The sequence below is a fragment of the Orbicella franksi genome, chromosome 3 (genome assembly GCF_964199315.1).
Source record: "Orbicella franksi chromosome 3, jaOrbFran1.1, whole genome shotgun sequence".
NCBI classification, from domain to species: Eukaryota; Metazoa; Cnidaria; class Anthozoa; order Scleractinia; family Merulinidae; genus Orbicella; species Orbicella franksi.
In genome coordinates, this window is record NC_138147.1 from 28400277 (window position 1) to 28417553 (window position 17277).

Below are 17277 nucleotides of genomic sequence, written 5' to 3' on the forward strand. Positions count from 1 at the left end.
TTTATTGAACGAAGCTCGACTGTCAGACTCAAAATTCGTCAGTGGCGTAGTAGACCAAAGATGAGATAAAAATATTGTAGACAAATGGCCGTGATGTTATTCGAACGGTAAGCAAAAAATATTTTTGTGACAAGTTTAGTCATTTTCAGGTAAAACGGAAAACGTTCAGGACTTCCTTGTTAGCAAGGCGTATATTTCTTGGCATAATTGTTTATTTGGCATGGGAAGTTTACTCCAAATAGCGTGAGGAAAAAACACTTTTCAATTGGTCTTTTTCGTGGAGAAAACGAAAGTTGTTAAGTTACAACAGTTGCAGGTTATGAATGAAAAAAAGGTCGTATATTTTCAAAAACATCTTTTGGAGAGTTGTCAACACGGTTAAGTTTCGCCTGTCAAAGTAGTCACTTTCATGCGTGTCATTGGTATAAACGGTGGATGTCGTGAATCATCAGCTGTTTAAATTAGCGATGGTGGGCGATCGAAAGATCGAGGTGAGGCACCTTCGATTAACTAGAATCGAGCCATTTGACACTCGAAAATCAAATGCAAAGTGGTCCGAAGAAACATATACACCTGTTCTAAAACAGGGCGGGAATTAGCCTGAAACATCAATCACCTCCGGCCCTTAGCCTAATTAGCGGGTATTAGGCTGAGGGCGGGGGATGATTGATAATTCAGGCTAGGCGGGCATGAGCGCGTTCTTTGTTTGTCAGGGCTATCTGTTAGGACTGGCCTATAAATTTTCAGGATAAGAGAGGTCAAGCAATGTTTTTGTATCGTTTTGTTCTTTCTCGCCTTGTGTTCATTGAACGAGGTATATATGTTATGAGTCAGCTCCTAGTTTCTTCCTTCGTGTTTATCTTTTAACTCGTGATATCCATCACAGCTAACATGGCCAGTAAAAAAAGTCATTTCCAGAACAAATTGTGTGATTCCCAACAGTTAAGTATAATAAGTCATTTTACTGCGTAAATTGAGTGATTTGCAGCTCAAAACAACTGCAATTTGAATCTGTAACCCGCTATGCGAATCACTTGAGCCCGGGTTGGTCATTCATCAACGTTTTTGTGTGAGTTATCCATGAATAATTCATCAGTTCAAGGCTGGCAAAGTGATCACACTGCTGAAGGTCGAGGATGCGAACTTTTTTTTTTCTCCCGAACTACTAATGGATGTTTGCAATTATATAGGCATTGGGAAGTAAGAAGGTTCAAGCCATAAAATTTATGTAATTATATAAGAAACTGAGACAGAAAAAATTCGCGGAAGAATTAAAACACTTTTGAGCGAGAAACCCTGGAACGTGTATTTTGGCAACGCTTCGGCTAAAGGCTATCAAAGCTATCGATGGATCAAATTATACACTCAGCTTTGTTATGTACCAAATAGCTTTTAATTTGTTGGAATCTAAACACGAAAGATCAGTCCATCGTTTTGGCAGTTTACAGATGAATCACAGGTATCTCAATATCCTTGGGAGCCCTGAAGAGTTTAATCAGCTTGTTTAAACTGGGACTCAGACGACGATCGAATAGTATCCCATGATACAATTTTCTACGTACGTGACGCAACATCGAAGTTATCATGGATTTCAGCGTGAAATAATGTGGTTATCTCTACGGTCTATTTCTTATTTTTATTGCACTAAAAGGTTAGAAAAGTGCATTCTTTAAATCTTTTACGCGATTATAATGATTTGTAGGTGTTTAAAAGCGCGGCCTTATTATAGTATTCTTGTCGTTGATCGTGTTATGTGACTATTCGCATCACAAAAGTGTTCGTTGACCCGTAACAAGGTCATGAATATTCGCTTTTCTTTGCACAGTATGTTGATGTCTTCGATTTTTGGGCATCACGCCACAAAATATAGACATAGTAATGATTTTTGGCAAAGAAGTACCGAGAAGTACCCACATTTTTATGACCTTTCAAGCGATCGAAGTGGACTGAAATTTCGTAACATACCAGTGCAATTACGAGTGTTGCGTGTGTGAATGTCTGCTTCAAGTCTCAGTTCGTTTGGCGCTTTATTCCCGAGCTTGGTCATTTTTTAGAGTCAAAATGATTATTTTCGAAGGTGTTTTGGTTACTATTCTTTCCGAAACTGCAAAGTGCTCAGCAGTAATAACTAGCCTTAATAACGGAGTGTTTAACTTCGTAAATTTCAATAGTTCAATGGAGCCGTAATCAAGAGATGTCATGCAGCAAACGGCACAACACGGAACAAGCCTGCTAAGAAGCGGACAAGAGATGTCAAAAGAAAAATCACCTGAACTTCTGTTCGGAGAATGTACCTGTTGAAACTTATTCGTATCAGCACAGGGCTTCTTACCCCAGCGAATAATTCGTCCGTAGGCTAATTCACAATAACCACAGGAACGAGAGCTCTTCTTCGTTCGTCCATGCTTTCCACATAGCTTACATGTGTTTCTCGACAGACCAACGAAACACAAGTAAAACCCTTCACTGAAACGGCAAAATTCTCCTTTGAAACGCATTGAATATAAACTAACTCGGTACTCTTAAAAGCAGAAGCCACGGAATCCAGACAAGTGTGAAAGCACGCCATGGCTTCATCCCGAGAGCGTGGAATAAATGATGACGTCACGTACGCAGTGATAATATAAGCCTAAACCAGATGCATCATGGGATGCTATTCGATCGTCGTCTGATTGGGACTCAAAATGTTATTGAAACTGTGTTTAATTTTCGTCCATTGTTTAGTGGTATTTTTCAGTCTCCAACTAATATTGGATTGATTGATTGATGGAAATTGAAAACTGCCATGAAATAATTCGCAGTATCACCTTCCGTGCAATGGTGACAATAAGTCCGGTTTCAAAAATCTGAACAAAGAGTCTTCCACCAAGGAATTTAATTATTTTGTTTTGCTGGATTTGACATTAGAAAGACATAATTTCCAGTTGTAAGCTTGAGTGTTCTTCCAGTGTTAAAAGAATAAATATTCCCACATGAAATGACAAGGTATCACTAATAGTTACCTAAAATAACCACTTTCAATACAAGAATGTTTGGTTCTTGAAAGTAAAGTAAACTGGCACGGAAATGTCCTCTGAAAACGACTACTTTCTGTTGCAATTGCGGGAAACGCTTTTTTCAAGTAAACCTATTTGGGGATAAGATAACAACATATCGTCTACCGAGGAATTCAATTATTTTTATTCGCAGCTTTTGAAGGACTTACGTTGTCACAATTCATACGCTCTTCTGTATTTTAGTCATAACTTCTCGCGTACGGGCAATTAATGATAAGGTGTCACTATTGGTTACCTAAGATAACCTCCTTCGCGCTTAGAAGAGATCGCTCACTGAGATAAAAATACACCAGGCGTGAAATTCGCCTTTTGAAATACCTTATCTATCAGTAATAACTGTTTAAAATCACCATTTCGGGACAAACAACATATCGTTCACCGAGAAATTTAATTATTCTTGTTTGAAGAAGTTGGAAAGACATCGGACTGAGCTGTTACTATTTTTCTAAATTGAAATCTGTGTAGTGGACAAGTATTATTGAAGCTTAGACCAGAACTGCCAAGACAATCGTCATCTATAGCTACCGTTTACTCTGCTTTTGTCTTCGGTACTCCTCTTAAAATTGCTCAATCAAAAGTCTCTTCGAGCCAGAGAAATTCAAAAGTCTTCTGTATCATACTAATTCTCAGAGGGCGGTTTTGTAAAAGCAGTCGGCTCCATCCGCCTTGAAAAACAGATTTCGTTCATTATTTTGTGCGCTGTAAGGCATTCATGTACTAATACTAGGACCACAATGCGTTCGTTTACTATAACGGCGCTGGTAACCTTGTAACTAATCAACATAAAATTGAATGCTGTCTTTAATTTTCGTCCATTGTTTAGTGGTATTTTAACATTTTCCGCTTAATGAAAGACTAATTGACAGAAATAGATGGAATACTGCCATGAACTAATTGCCCTTTTCACATATGTCACGTTGCGTGCAATGGTGACAATAAGTCCCGTTTCAAAACTCTGAACAACGAACCTTCCACCAAGGAATTTAATCCAAACTGTTCGCTGGATTTGGCGTTAGATAGACATAAAATCTGGTTTTAGCTTGTGTGTTCGTACAATGCTTAATAATTAAATCTTCCCACAATATGGTATCATTATTGGTTACCTAAAATAACTACTTTCATTACTAGAATGTTTGGTTCTTAGAAGTAAAGTAAAGTGGCATGAAGTTGTCCTCTTGATACATATACTTTCTACTGCAGTGTTAACAAAAGTTTTTCTTTAAAACTCTTTGGGGATAACAACAAATTGTCCACCATGGAATTTAATAATTTTAATGTACCGTTTCTGAAGGACGGAAGTTGTCACAATTGAGCTGTGACTGAATACGGTCTTCTGTCGTTTAATCATTAGTTGTCACGTATAAACATTGATAAGGTATAGTCACTATTGGTTATATTGGTTATATTTCCTTGCGATGGAGACAATAACTGTTTGAAATCACCATTCCAGGAGTAACAGCGTATCGTTCACCAAGGAATTTAATTCTTATTTGAAGAAGTTGAAATAGCATAGAATGAGCTGTTAATATTTTAGGGATGGTGAAGCTATGAAACATTTCGTGAAGAAAAAAAAAAAGGAACGATACCCTAGCGTCGATTGGCTCTTAGGTGATCTTCACGTGCTCTCCGGCTGATCGTTTTAAACAAAGGGTAAGGAAGGGGGAGGAGCATTGCGTGACAAGCCCAAAGAGCGTCTGCGTATAAAGCAAGCTCGCAACTGAACAAGAAGCAAATTTCGTAACTGAGGCCGTAAAACAATGACTTCCCGTACTGCGTTAGCTTTCTTTCTTCTTTTCATGCTTGGTGCTGCTTACTTCGCGCCGTTGGCCAAAGGGCAATTGGACATTTGTTCTAAACGTGATCAGTAATTTCACAGCAAAGAAGACTCCATACTAATGAATCAAAAGAAATCAAAATTACTTAGCAGAGTTTAATCATGTTCATATAGTTACGTACCGTTTTCATTGTTTTGGATTTTCTTTTTAAATATACACGCGTTTAATATATGTTTGTTGTTTTTGAAGAATCTGTTATTGCAGTCCACGCCATCTCGTCAGCAGGTCATAGCTTTTAACTCAAAGTAGCTATGAGCGACTCAACTTGGAAAATGGATCGTCTTTAAACAGTGGTCGTTTTGATGCTACGGAACTGAGGCTTTAATCATATATCATTTATGTTTCGAGCGAGAGAAACGGCAAATTAAGTTAAAGCCCACTGGTATTGTTAGGAAATATTGTTAAACTCAACGATTAGGAACTTACATAAGGATATGTGACACCGTAGAAAACATCCATGAAGCTTCTCCGACAAAATGCTACAAATAGAGTACCTCTTCCTGTCCGATTATCAAAGCTAGTACCGGACGCGTGACCAAGTAATAAAATCTCTGTATTGCGGGTTCTATTTTCTTTCCTGTTCTTATACTTTCTCATTCTCCCTGCCAATATCAGTGATTTCCTCTCCTTATATTTACTTTTTGACGGCTTCGTCGTCCTCGGCTTAGCCCATTCATCGGCCCATCAGTGATCTCCAGTTAGCGCTGTGATGTCGATCGTCGTAGTGAGCTTCCTCAAAACGACCAAATGCTTCATTAACTTCCAACAGTTTCTTTGGGACTTCTTCGACGTTTCTCGCATCTTCTAGGAGGGCCTCAGTAGCTCGACACAACGTTGTGACTCTCGCCAAACATCCCGATCTTGAATTCTTAAATCGACGACTTCCGAGAGCTTCTAGATCTGTAGAATGGACTCTCCTTCTATCTCGACTTCCAAACACATCCATAACGAGGTCGCATAAATCTTCGAATGAAATGTAATCAAAATCCATGCGTCTAAGAAATTCCCACTTTTACTAGCGATTCGCTGAAAAGAAACGCGTATAAACAAGCTAAATATACAGAGCAGGAAACCAAAACGAAATACAAATAAGGCAAGCAAAAATGGCGGAAAAATAACGAAACTTACAAGATTTGTGTGGCCACTACGACGACTAAAACATAATGACAACGACAACAAGAAAACTAACGGCAGAAGAAACTATACCAAACAATAGAAACAACGGATGAAAAAATGTATACGAAAATATGCAACGTTACGTAACCGAAAATAACTGGCGAAACTACAGTCGAACCTCCCGTAAGCGACCACCCAAAATGTCAAGCCTATGTGGTCGCTTACAGGAGGTGGTCGCTTACGAGAGCTTAGAACTGCATATTGGGTCAAAATGTTGCCTCATTAGCATATGGTAATATTAAGACATTTGGGCTAACTCTTTTACGACTTATAGAGTGCTGTAACGTCTGCAGCGACTGGCAAATCCCAAAACGAGACGAAACAAAACGAACTCTAGGCGTGTCGCGACAAACTAGTGGGTGGGACTACTTTACAGGTCGTCTTTAAGGGTAGACAAGTAAAAACCACGGAAAACCAAAGTTGACGGTTATCGGCGATTTATTGCATCAACATAAACGATCGTAAACTGAAATAACGATATATAACGAATTTCTATCAATTTAGCGGAAAAGTTGCGTAACAAATAGTCAAAACTTACACGAGACAAACTAACGATTTGGAATCGATAACATAACGAAACTGAATAACAATACATCAAAAAGTAGTCAGCGTAAATACTACGCTAAGATACTAAATAAGATTCGATCACAGAAGTACACAACAAAAGGAACTAATTAACACACACCTGCTGTCGGTGCCCTTGGCCTTTGCATCAAGAGAAGGCTTGAAAACTTTATAGCATTCCGTGGGCTTAGCCTTGTTGTCCGCCTTCTTTTTCCAATACTCTTTCAGTGCTTTTCTCCGAAGTTTAGTTTTAGCTTCATTTCTCCACTTTTTTATCTGTTGAAGAGTTTCCTCCGTCTGGCACGCCATGCCCTTTTTGTGTATCATTCTTTCATTCTAATAGCTCTTTTCCAGTCACTATTCATATACGGGACATCTTTTGATCTCACCCTCATCCTCTTTACGGGCGCGTGGTCATCTAGGACCTGACTCAATAATGTATTCCAGTAACTGTATTGATCATCCAGACTATCAAAGATGTCAGCAACATGCCAAGGCGCAGAGTCAACATCAAACATGAACGCCTTCTCATTTAGATTTTTAAAACTTCTGTAAGAGATGACTTAGGTTGGTTGGTATGTTGCTCTGATAGTCATAACATCATACACTGCAGCAAGATCGCTTATTCCAGGGTCGTGAATATCACAGTCAACGAAGAGCTCTGGTCTGTTAATTGGCTAGGATAATATCCAATAATGTTTGACTCTTCTCGGTCGTTCTTCTTGGCTTATCAGTTAAACACGACAGCCCGTGTACGTCTTCCACATCACATAGTATTTTACACTCTCTACCGTCAGTTTTTAGCTTGTTCAAGTTCAAATCTCCCGTAACAATGAGTAATTCCTTTTGCAAGGTGGCCAAGGTAATAGTATCATGAAGCTCATTTTCCAATCTTACATAATTATCCTTTCCAGTTGCTTTTGGCGGTCTGTACAGCCCTAAGAGTAAGGTATTGTGTCTTCCGACCTTGGATTGGATAACTAATGTCTCGATAGTGCTGAATTTCTTCGGAAGTTTAAGTTTTATGGGGAGGACATTTCACCAGAGTAGAGCCGTTAGAGTTGATAGGTCTGTGTGGTTTCCGCTGTTTTCTGCGTGTAATTTGTAGAGTTTGACACCTCTGTATCTTGCCAGGTGCTAGTTGTCTTTGACTCATTTTTATTGCAAGATATGTTTTAAGCTCTCTAAGTATTAGCTCTGGAGGGACAAAGTTTGGAATATTCCGTGAACATGTTACTTGCATTTTGTGATGCTACGCCGGGCCCTGCTGTTTGATTAACTGTCGCAAGTTATGCTGCTTCTTATCACGGGTGTCATATTTAAAACGCCTATTTTTTTCAAACTATTTTTTTAATTTTTTTTTAAATTTATTTCGCAGCAAATTTTGGTTACGTTTGAAATTACTTTCATTTTTAAAATCATTTGTTCTTATTTTGTTTCTTGAGATATTTTCTTCGATTTAAATTTATTTCTTGATTTATTTACTTTTGATTTTAAATTAAAATATTTTTGTGATTAAAAAACAAAACAAAATGGCATTAAAAGAAACAGAAAAAATACAATTGAAAAAGCAAATAAAACCTAAATTTACAAGAAACTTGTTAAGACAATGGGTTTTTTGTTATGGCAGTCCCGGGCCACCATACACAGTTAATTTGATTTTTTTTCGTTGGCCTCTCCAAGTTTTCAGGCACAGAATATTAGCCAATTTTCACAACAAGTTTTTTCATTGCATTGTACATCTATGCAGTTCAGTAAAGGATAAGACTAAGTATATCAAAGTTCCTGGCTCACAGGAAGCAAGTTTCGTTATAATTTAATTGAAACTTCAGAAAATGTAAAGTGAGACAATTGAAGCAGATGTTTCACTTCTGTGTTTTCTTTGCATCTTTGGGTAAAATTCACTTGCAAAATAAATAAAGGAGATCTGTTTGTCAGCCAGAGTGATAGGGCCCTCTGGCTAGGACGACAGATCTTCGTATTGTCATAAACCTAGGACAAAGCACTTGAAATTGAAAATCAAATAACATAAGACAATCGTGATTTTAATTACACGTGAAGTTTCTCTCAATTGACAGTCGCAAGTGTCAAGCAATGTATAGATGATCATTTGCATTTTTAATACCGTTGATAGATCGTTATGGCCCCATGCACTTAAAAAGCTTGAAAAGCGACGCAATTCGTGCCAACAACGCATAAATGCACAGATAAGTAAGTCCTCATCCATGACCTAAAAAAAGGCCGAAAACCTCAAGTAAAAGAGCAAAGAACAAGAAAAACGAGATAAATCATTCTTGAGACATAAACAGTCATGTCACAGATAAATATGACGACAGGAAACATAACTGGAGATGGACAGCGGAAAGCAGTTCAACAGATATCGTGTTCGTCATATTTAACTGCTGGAATACACAGCCACTTGACATTTCTTTCAGTTTTAAACTCCTTTCTGTCCATTGCTACATTTTTTGGAAACACTCTGATCCTAGTTGCTCTTCACAAGGAGTCTTCGCTTCATCCACCGTCCAAACTCTTGCTTCGCACTCTTGCAACAACTGATCTCTGTGTTGGTCTTATTTCGGAGCCCCTAACTGTAATTTATTGGATGTCTGAAATGAATGAACATTGAAATATTTGTCGCTTCGTGTTATCTGCAGGCATGTTAACAGCCTCTATTTTGTGTTCAGTCTCTCTGTTGACGCTTTCTGCAATGTGCATGGACAGACTAGCCCTGTTGTTGAGACTTCAATACAGACAGGTTGTAACTTTGAAGCGAACCTACGTGATGGTTATTATCATTTGGATTGTTTCCACTGTCTTTACGGCAATGCAATATTGGAATCCTCTAATCAGCTCATAGTATTGGATTATAGTTATACAATTTTGTCTAGTAACCTCGATCCTATCTTACACAAAGATTTTCTCCACCCTCCGTCATCATCAAAATCAAGTACAAGGCCATGTTCCACAACCGAACCAAACAAATCAACTGAACATAGCGCGATACAAAAAGGCATTGAACAGTGCAATATGGCTACAACTGACACTGGTCGCTTGTTATTTTCCCTATTTTGTAGCTTTGACTTTGTGGACTATCAGAGGAGTATCTTCATCTGTTTATCAGGCTTCGATTTATTCAACCACTTTAGTTTACCTAAACTCATCATTAAACACGATTCTTTACTGTTGGAAGCTAGTTCAAGTCAGACAAGTAGTGAAGGACACAATCAGACAAGCGCTTAGCTATTGTTTTTCGACTTAGAATACGTAGACCTATATAATTAGAAGAAAAACCTTAGGAGTGCCTGCCTGTAAAAATCAGACAAATTCTTAATTTCGCGGCAAGGGTCGAAAATTCGATTTCGCTCATATTCCTATGGTAGACAGGCTAGGGCATGAAAAAAAACTACTGGACATTTTATTTGGCAAAATATCCTTTTATTTCAAAGAAATATGCAAATTACCAAATTCCGTTAAAATCGTCATTTGACGTACCATTTTATTAAGCAAATTTGAGAGCCTCACATGCAAAACCACATCATTCTTCTGTCTTGAAAACGCTCAAATATTTTTGTGCAATGCTTAATTGTGTACTGGGTTGATTTTAGGGAATGTTGCGGTTTTTGCTGGGTGCAAAATAATTAAATTTCGAAGACATGTATTTGATTCACTTAAAAGTACTTCGTAAAAATAATTGATTTTCACCATGTGCAAAACCTTCAAATGGATTAAGCTTCTGGTGGTTGAATCGCAGAAGGATGGTCTACAGATTCCTGTAAAAATTTCTTTGGGCAAATGATTGTGAGCGACGTGAGAGCTTTTCAAAGTACGTTAAAAATGCAGATATTTGACCATCCGTCGTCAAATTTCAATTTACGGGTTAGACATATATTTTACCACGCGCCACATGTCTTGAGCTATATTAAGTTGATTAAGTCTATATTAAGTCACGCAATGCTGTCATCTCATTTTAGGGGGCAGGGGTAGGACAATTTCTATCCTAATACGTAAGGGTCCGTAAGGCTTGGAACCACAGGGAGCACACAGTCTTGTTGAGTAGGAAGAGATTAAATTAAGCAATGAAAAGAATCAATAGTTAACCATTGCCCGTGTTGTCATCTTTTACTAGACCACCGCTACCTATACGCCCTGCGTAAATACTGTAACACTAAACTCGTACCGAGGTCTTTTCGCGCTGTGCAATTATTTTTGGTTTACATATAATACAGTGGGCCACCCTCGGGGAAATGGGAGGTGGCTGCTCAATAGGGGTTGGCCGCTTAATAGAAGTTGGTGTACCTTGAATAATTTTTCACTATCGGGTGGTAAATTTAGTTAAATTTCTTAGTAAACATGCAGTCAATTCAAGACGGCATTCTCGGAGACCTAGGGGCAGTTAGTGGGGGCGGGGAAAAAGTCTAAAAGGGTCTTCGCCCGAACTTTTCTCTCACCCGTTTAGACTTTAGGCTCCCAATAACTGCCCCTGCCCTCCGAGGATGATGAATTGACTCCATGTTTAGTAAGAAATTTAGCTAAATTTACAACCCGATAGTGAAAAAATATTCAAGGTACACCAACCTCTATTAAGCGGCCAACCCCTATTGAGCAGCCACCTCCCATTTCCCCGAGGGTAGCCCACTGTATTATATGTAAACCAAAAATAATTACACAGCGCGAAAGGACCTAGGTACGAGTTTAGCGTTACAGTATTTACGTAGGGCGTGTAGGTAGCGGTGGTCTAGTAAAAGATGACAACACGGGCAATGGTTAACTATTGATTCTTTTCATTGCTTAATTTAATCTCTTCCTACTCAACAAGACTGTGTGCTCCCTGTGGTTCCAAGCCTTACGGACCCTTACGTATTAGGATAGAAATTGTCCTACCCCTGCCCCCTAAAATGGGATGACAGCATTGCGTGACGAACAAAAAAGGGAACCGCTGCAAGCAAGGATTCAAGCAGCAATAGATCAAACGATGATCAAACGTAATATTTTGGTGTAATGCAAAGCAAGCAACTATCTACAAATCACTTAGCCGTTTTTGACTTAGATGCAGTGGTGATCATATGTGTCGAAAGAGGGTCATAGATTCAAGGTATTCGACCATTAAATAAGTTGACAGTTGGCGATGTACATCGGACGTTGTGTAAACAAAAGCAAAGTTCTACTTTATGTGCGACGAATGGTGACAGAAACACGTCAAATCGGTTTTTGGACCTGCCTTTTACAGCAAATAAGGTTAGAACATTTCAAAATTATCAGCTCTGTGTCTATTTCAACTTAATATAGCTCAAGATATGTGGCGCGTGCTAAAATATATGTCTAACCCGTAAATCGAAATTTGACGACGGATGGTCAAATATCTGCACTTTTAACGTACCTTGAAAAGCTCTCACGTCGCTCACAATCATTTGCCCAAAGAAATTTTTACAGGAATCTGTAGACCATCCTTCTGCGATTCAACCACCAGAAGCTTAATCCATTTGAAGGTTTTGCACATGGTGAAAATCAATTATTTTTACGAAGTACTTTTAAGTGAATCAAATACATGTCTTCGAAATTTAATTATTTTGCACCCAGCAAAAACGGCAACATTCCCTAAAATCAACCCAGTACACAATTAAACATTGCACAAAAATATTTGAGCGTTTTCAAGACAGAAGAATGATGTGGTTTTGCATGCGAGGCTCTCAAACTTGCTTAATAAAATGGTACGTCAAATGACGATTTTAACGGAATTTGGTAATTTGCATATTTCTTTGAAATAAAAGGATATTTTGCCAAATAAAATATCCAGTAGTTTTTGTCATGCCCTAGCCTATCTACAGTAATAATATGAGCGAAATCGAATTTTCGACCCTTGCCGAGTTATTTTCCATATTTATGGACAGGGACTCTGAAATGGTTCATGATGTCTGAAGATTAAGATTTTAGAACTCCTCTGGTAAATTAAAAGTGGCGCTTAAACAGTTGATTTTTCCGTATTATATATTTTGAACTCTGGAGCAGTAAGATAGTCGTAAGTAAGAGAGAATTTCATCATTGTTGTAAATGAAAGACTTTGCATAGGAATATTTATTATCAGTTTTAGGCAGTAGAAGTGATTAAAAGCTCTTAATAAATGCCTTGTCATATTTCCACAGTGTTTTGCAAGTTCCTGTTCGCTTTTCTGCTGATTGTGATTTTAATTTTCGTCAGAATGTGCAACTTACACATGACGTTTCTCTCATTTGACAGTCGCAAATGTCGAGCAATGTATGGATGGTCATTTGCATTTTTAATAGCGGCGGTACACGTTGGTAGATGTTTATAGCTCCATGCACTTTAAAAGCTTGGAAAGCGACGCAATTAATACGAGCAACCCGTAAGGACATCAGTGACACACTCGACTATCGCCTCGTATGCCACTTTTTTGTTCTTACCACATTTTGACGTCATCTGTGATCTATTACTGAACAGACGCACGGCAACATGGAATCTATTTGTTAAATAGATAGTCAGTAGAGTAGCCAATCAGAGAACGGCATTCGTGATAGAACGCTAGTAGGTTTATACTAATAAGAATAAGAGAATTAAACCGTTGAATGTTAAGGCCCAGCCAAACGATCGCAACACTTCAACGCCACATATCGCAACATTATTGGCCCAGCGTTTGCAAGCCCCGGCCAAACGATCACAACAGGGAGTTTAAGAAAACCACAACGGGAACGGGAACGGGAACGCCGCTAAACAGAGGATTTAATCAGGAGAACAATGGCTGTTCACGTGCGTTATAATTCTTGGTACATTTCTTTACCGTCCTCGGTAAAGCAACAATGTGAAATGACCAAATTCTGCTTTGTCTGGAGAACGTGAACCACGACCGCTAATTTTTTAAATTTTTATTTCAAGTTAATCGCTGTGTCCCAAATTCAGTTTCGTGAAAGTTTTGTCAGTGATAAACAAAATAAATGACTTCAGAGTATCGCAAGATTCGTAGGTAAAATATAAAGTCATTTTTTAATCGACGTTGTCTTTTGCGTCGTCGTCGTGGTTACTTAAGAGGCTGTCTCTGTAAGAACCGACCACTGATTTTACTTCGAAAATTCGATTTTTCTCATAAGCTGGGATTTCAAAGCCCTTACCTAGTCAATCACTAAAATGAGTTTTATTTCATTAAAAATTCCAATTGAAGTTTTCTAGGACTGATTGAAGTTCGGTCCGCTCGACACAAGTTTCATGCCCGCCGAAACTGGAAAAATAGCACATATTGCCGGCGCTCTAAAAAAAATAATATTCGCTCAAAAGTCCCAATTCTTTTTTTCAACTATAGATATATCATAGCAGTTTGTTTAGCCATGTTGCAATTATAATTCAATGTTGTTCCTTCAACGGTTAAAAGGAGATTTTCTACCCGTTAAATCGAGGTTTGGAACCAAACGCGAAAATAGCTCTACTTTGAAGGCACGTTTTAAAAATGTGGCACCTGTTTGAAACTGCTGAACTACATGAATAGAAAGTATAAATGTCCCTTAATTTAAAACAATAATAAAATTTGTCTGCCCACAAGGTTTTCAAAACTAACGACCGCTCAAAGTGCAGGAAATTTTGAAAATATTCCGGTGAGTAGCTAACACACTCGCCTTCGTAAAGTGCTCCGATAAATTTCCGTAAATTTCTTACCTGACTCCAAGATGAAAGTTTTGGTCCTTTGTAGCGATCCTTGAAACCTATGTAGCATTAAAACTGCCAGCTTTTCCTTCCAACTGTAGGTTTGTATATAAAGTAGATTTATGCGTTCCTCATCTGTGTCGAGCGTGACCGTCACATACTTCGATGTTCTTTGTATTACTGACCATTGCTTTCCTCGAAGCCGGTTTAATCATGTAGACTCCTCTTGAAAGGTTTGTAGAAGCACTCTTTTGGACAACTCTCGGCATACATGCCTGTATGAACAGTAAACAGTGATTCGGGAAGCCGAGGAAGGATTGATAAATGCCACGGCCATTTTGTGTTTACAACGAGTGATTTAGGTCCCAATCTTCCCGTTATACTCACCGGAAGATTGGGAACTAAATCACCTGTTGTAAACACAAAATGGCCGTGACATTTATCAATCCTTCCTTGGCTTCCCGAATCACCGTTTACTGTTCATACATGTATGTGTGCCGAGAGTTGTCCAAAAGAGTGTTTCTACAAACCTTTCAAGAGGAGTCTACATGATTAAACCGGCTTCGAGGAAAACAATGGTCAGAAATACAAAGAACATCGAAGTGTGTGATGGTCACGCTCGACACAGATGAGGAGCACATAAATCTACTTTATATACAAACCTACAGTTGGAAGGAAAAGCTGGCAGTTTTAATGCTACATAGGTTTCAAGGATCGCTACAAAGGACCAAAACTTTAATCTTGAAGCCAGGTAAGAAATTTACGGGAATTTATCGGAGCACTTTACGAAGGCGAGTGTGTTAGTTACTCACCGGAATATTTTCAAAATTTCCTGCACTTTGAGCGGTCGTTAGTTTTGAAAACCTAGTGGGCAGACAAATTTTATTATTGTTTTAAATTAAGGGACATTTATACTTTCTATTCATGTAGTTCAGCAGTTTCAAACAGGTGCCACATTTTTAAAACGTGCCTTCAAAGTAGAGCTATTTTCGCGTTTGGTTCAAAACTCGATTTAACGGGTAGAAAATCTCCTTTTAACCGTTGAAGGAACAACATTGAATTATAATTGCGACATGGCTAAACAAACTGCTATGATATATCTATAGTTGAAAAAAAGAATTGGGACTTTTGAGCGAATATTATTTTTTTTAGAGCGCCGGCAATATGTGCTATTTTTCCAGTTTCGGCGGGCATGAAACTTGTGTCGAGTGGACCGAACTTCCATCAATCCTAGAAAACTTCAATTGGAATTTTTAATGAAATAAAACTCATTTCAGTGATTGACTAGGTAAGGGCTTTGAAATCCCAGCTTATGAGAAAAATCGAATTTCCGAAGTAAAATCAGTGGTCGGTTCTTACAGAGACAGCCTCTTAAACTCCCCAATATTTCGACACGTACGGCATATAGCAACATTATTGGACGCAACATATTGCGGGCGTTTGGCCACCCTGTTGAGACGTGTTGTAACATGTGGTGTGTTCCAAATCGAACTAGTGCGTATGCCCTGGCGCAACGATTTTGCACGAACCTGGCCAAGCGAGTAGGGCATCATGCAAATTCCAAAAATGTTGCATGAAAAATTTGACCCAAAACTTGACCCAACAAAACCGAACATGTCTCAACGCGTCGCATCAAGGTGCCCAAATGTGCGCAACATGTTACGGCCAACAATATTGCGATATGTTGCGCAGAAATGTTCCAATCGTTTGGCCGGGGCTTTAAATCGTTCGAGGTAAGCGAAGCGAGAAGTTAAACTTCTCAAACCGTACGTGCTATTAAACACAATCAGCTTTCTGTTGCAAACATCTTTTTTTATGATCGAAAGACCTCATCTGTCTTAAATGTAAATTGAAGTGAGCACTTATTGAACAAAGTTTGACTGTGAGACTTATCATATGTCTGTAGATCAAAGATGAGAAATATGTGTTGCTAGAGAAATGGCGATAAGGTTATTGTAATGAAAAACTGAAAATATTTTTTCGACAAATTTATGCCGTTTTAAAACGTAACATTTTAAGAGCTTCTTCTTAGCCAGGCGAGTTTTACTTTACAAGTAAGCTCATATCGAACACAATAAAAACAAATAAAAGAATCAGGATATTTCAACACAAGAGTTACGCTCAAATATTTACCATTCAAGTTGTTTCGTTGAGTATCCTCTTTATCCAATTGCATGTTGTTTGCTTCATGTTCGAAGTTCTGTTTGCGACGATTGTTGATTCTTTAATATCTGAGGTGTTCAAGTCAGCATCATATTTTGTTTTTTAGTCAGTAGTCATAGGTTTTTGCCCGTGTTTTCGTAGTTTGAACTCGTACATGTACATGGTTTATTTGTTATCTCGTACTTTGCTCATTTGGCAGGCTTTCAGACAATATAATTTGAGGACCGACCCGTTCCGAAAACGATTGACATCTTTGAATGTGACATGAGATGACCGTATAAGGCGTGATTCTTTCCAAAACTTTCTTCACAAAACACAGCATTCTGTAAATCATGTTGTTCATGAAGAGCGAGCAAATATGATAACACAAGCTGTCGCTGTCTCCTCTGTCGCTGTCTCCTCCCCAGTTTCGTGCTCTTCCGCGAACGCCTGGGACCAAGAACGGCTTGCATTTTATGACTCGGGCTTTCCTACGGAAGCCCGAGTTATTAATCACCAAGTTTGTTTTCCTAATTAAATTACTTCCTGACAGCTCAGGCAAGCAATCTGCCATTTTTCACACGAGCGTGGTTTCAATTTCGTATATTTACGTTATTTGCAGGTCAGGTGGTGCGCTTTAGGCCAATGAAAAGAAAGAGGAAAAATGCATCGAATGATAATTAGTTTTATTTGGTGTGGGAAGCGTGGTTTTCCACGTTTTGAGGCGTTAAGTATATTTGCAAACTTACAAAACACGATATTTCATGGTATTGTAACCTGTATCCATGCAGTCCATTACGGATAACATCGAGTGTATTAAATTTCGTGGCTCACAGGAAGCAAGTTTCTTTAAA

At 38.5% G+C, this 17277-nt stretch overlaps 1 pseudogene; it reads left to right on the forward strand.

Annotated features, from left to right (window-relative positions):
* The first annotated feature begins 8667 nt into the window (after positions 1 to 8667).
* Positions 8668 to 10556, forward strand: LOC145480322 (histamine H2 receptor-like; annotated as a pseudogene).
* Positions 10557 to 17277: the final 6721 nt, after the last annotated feature.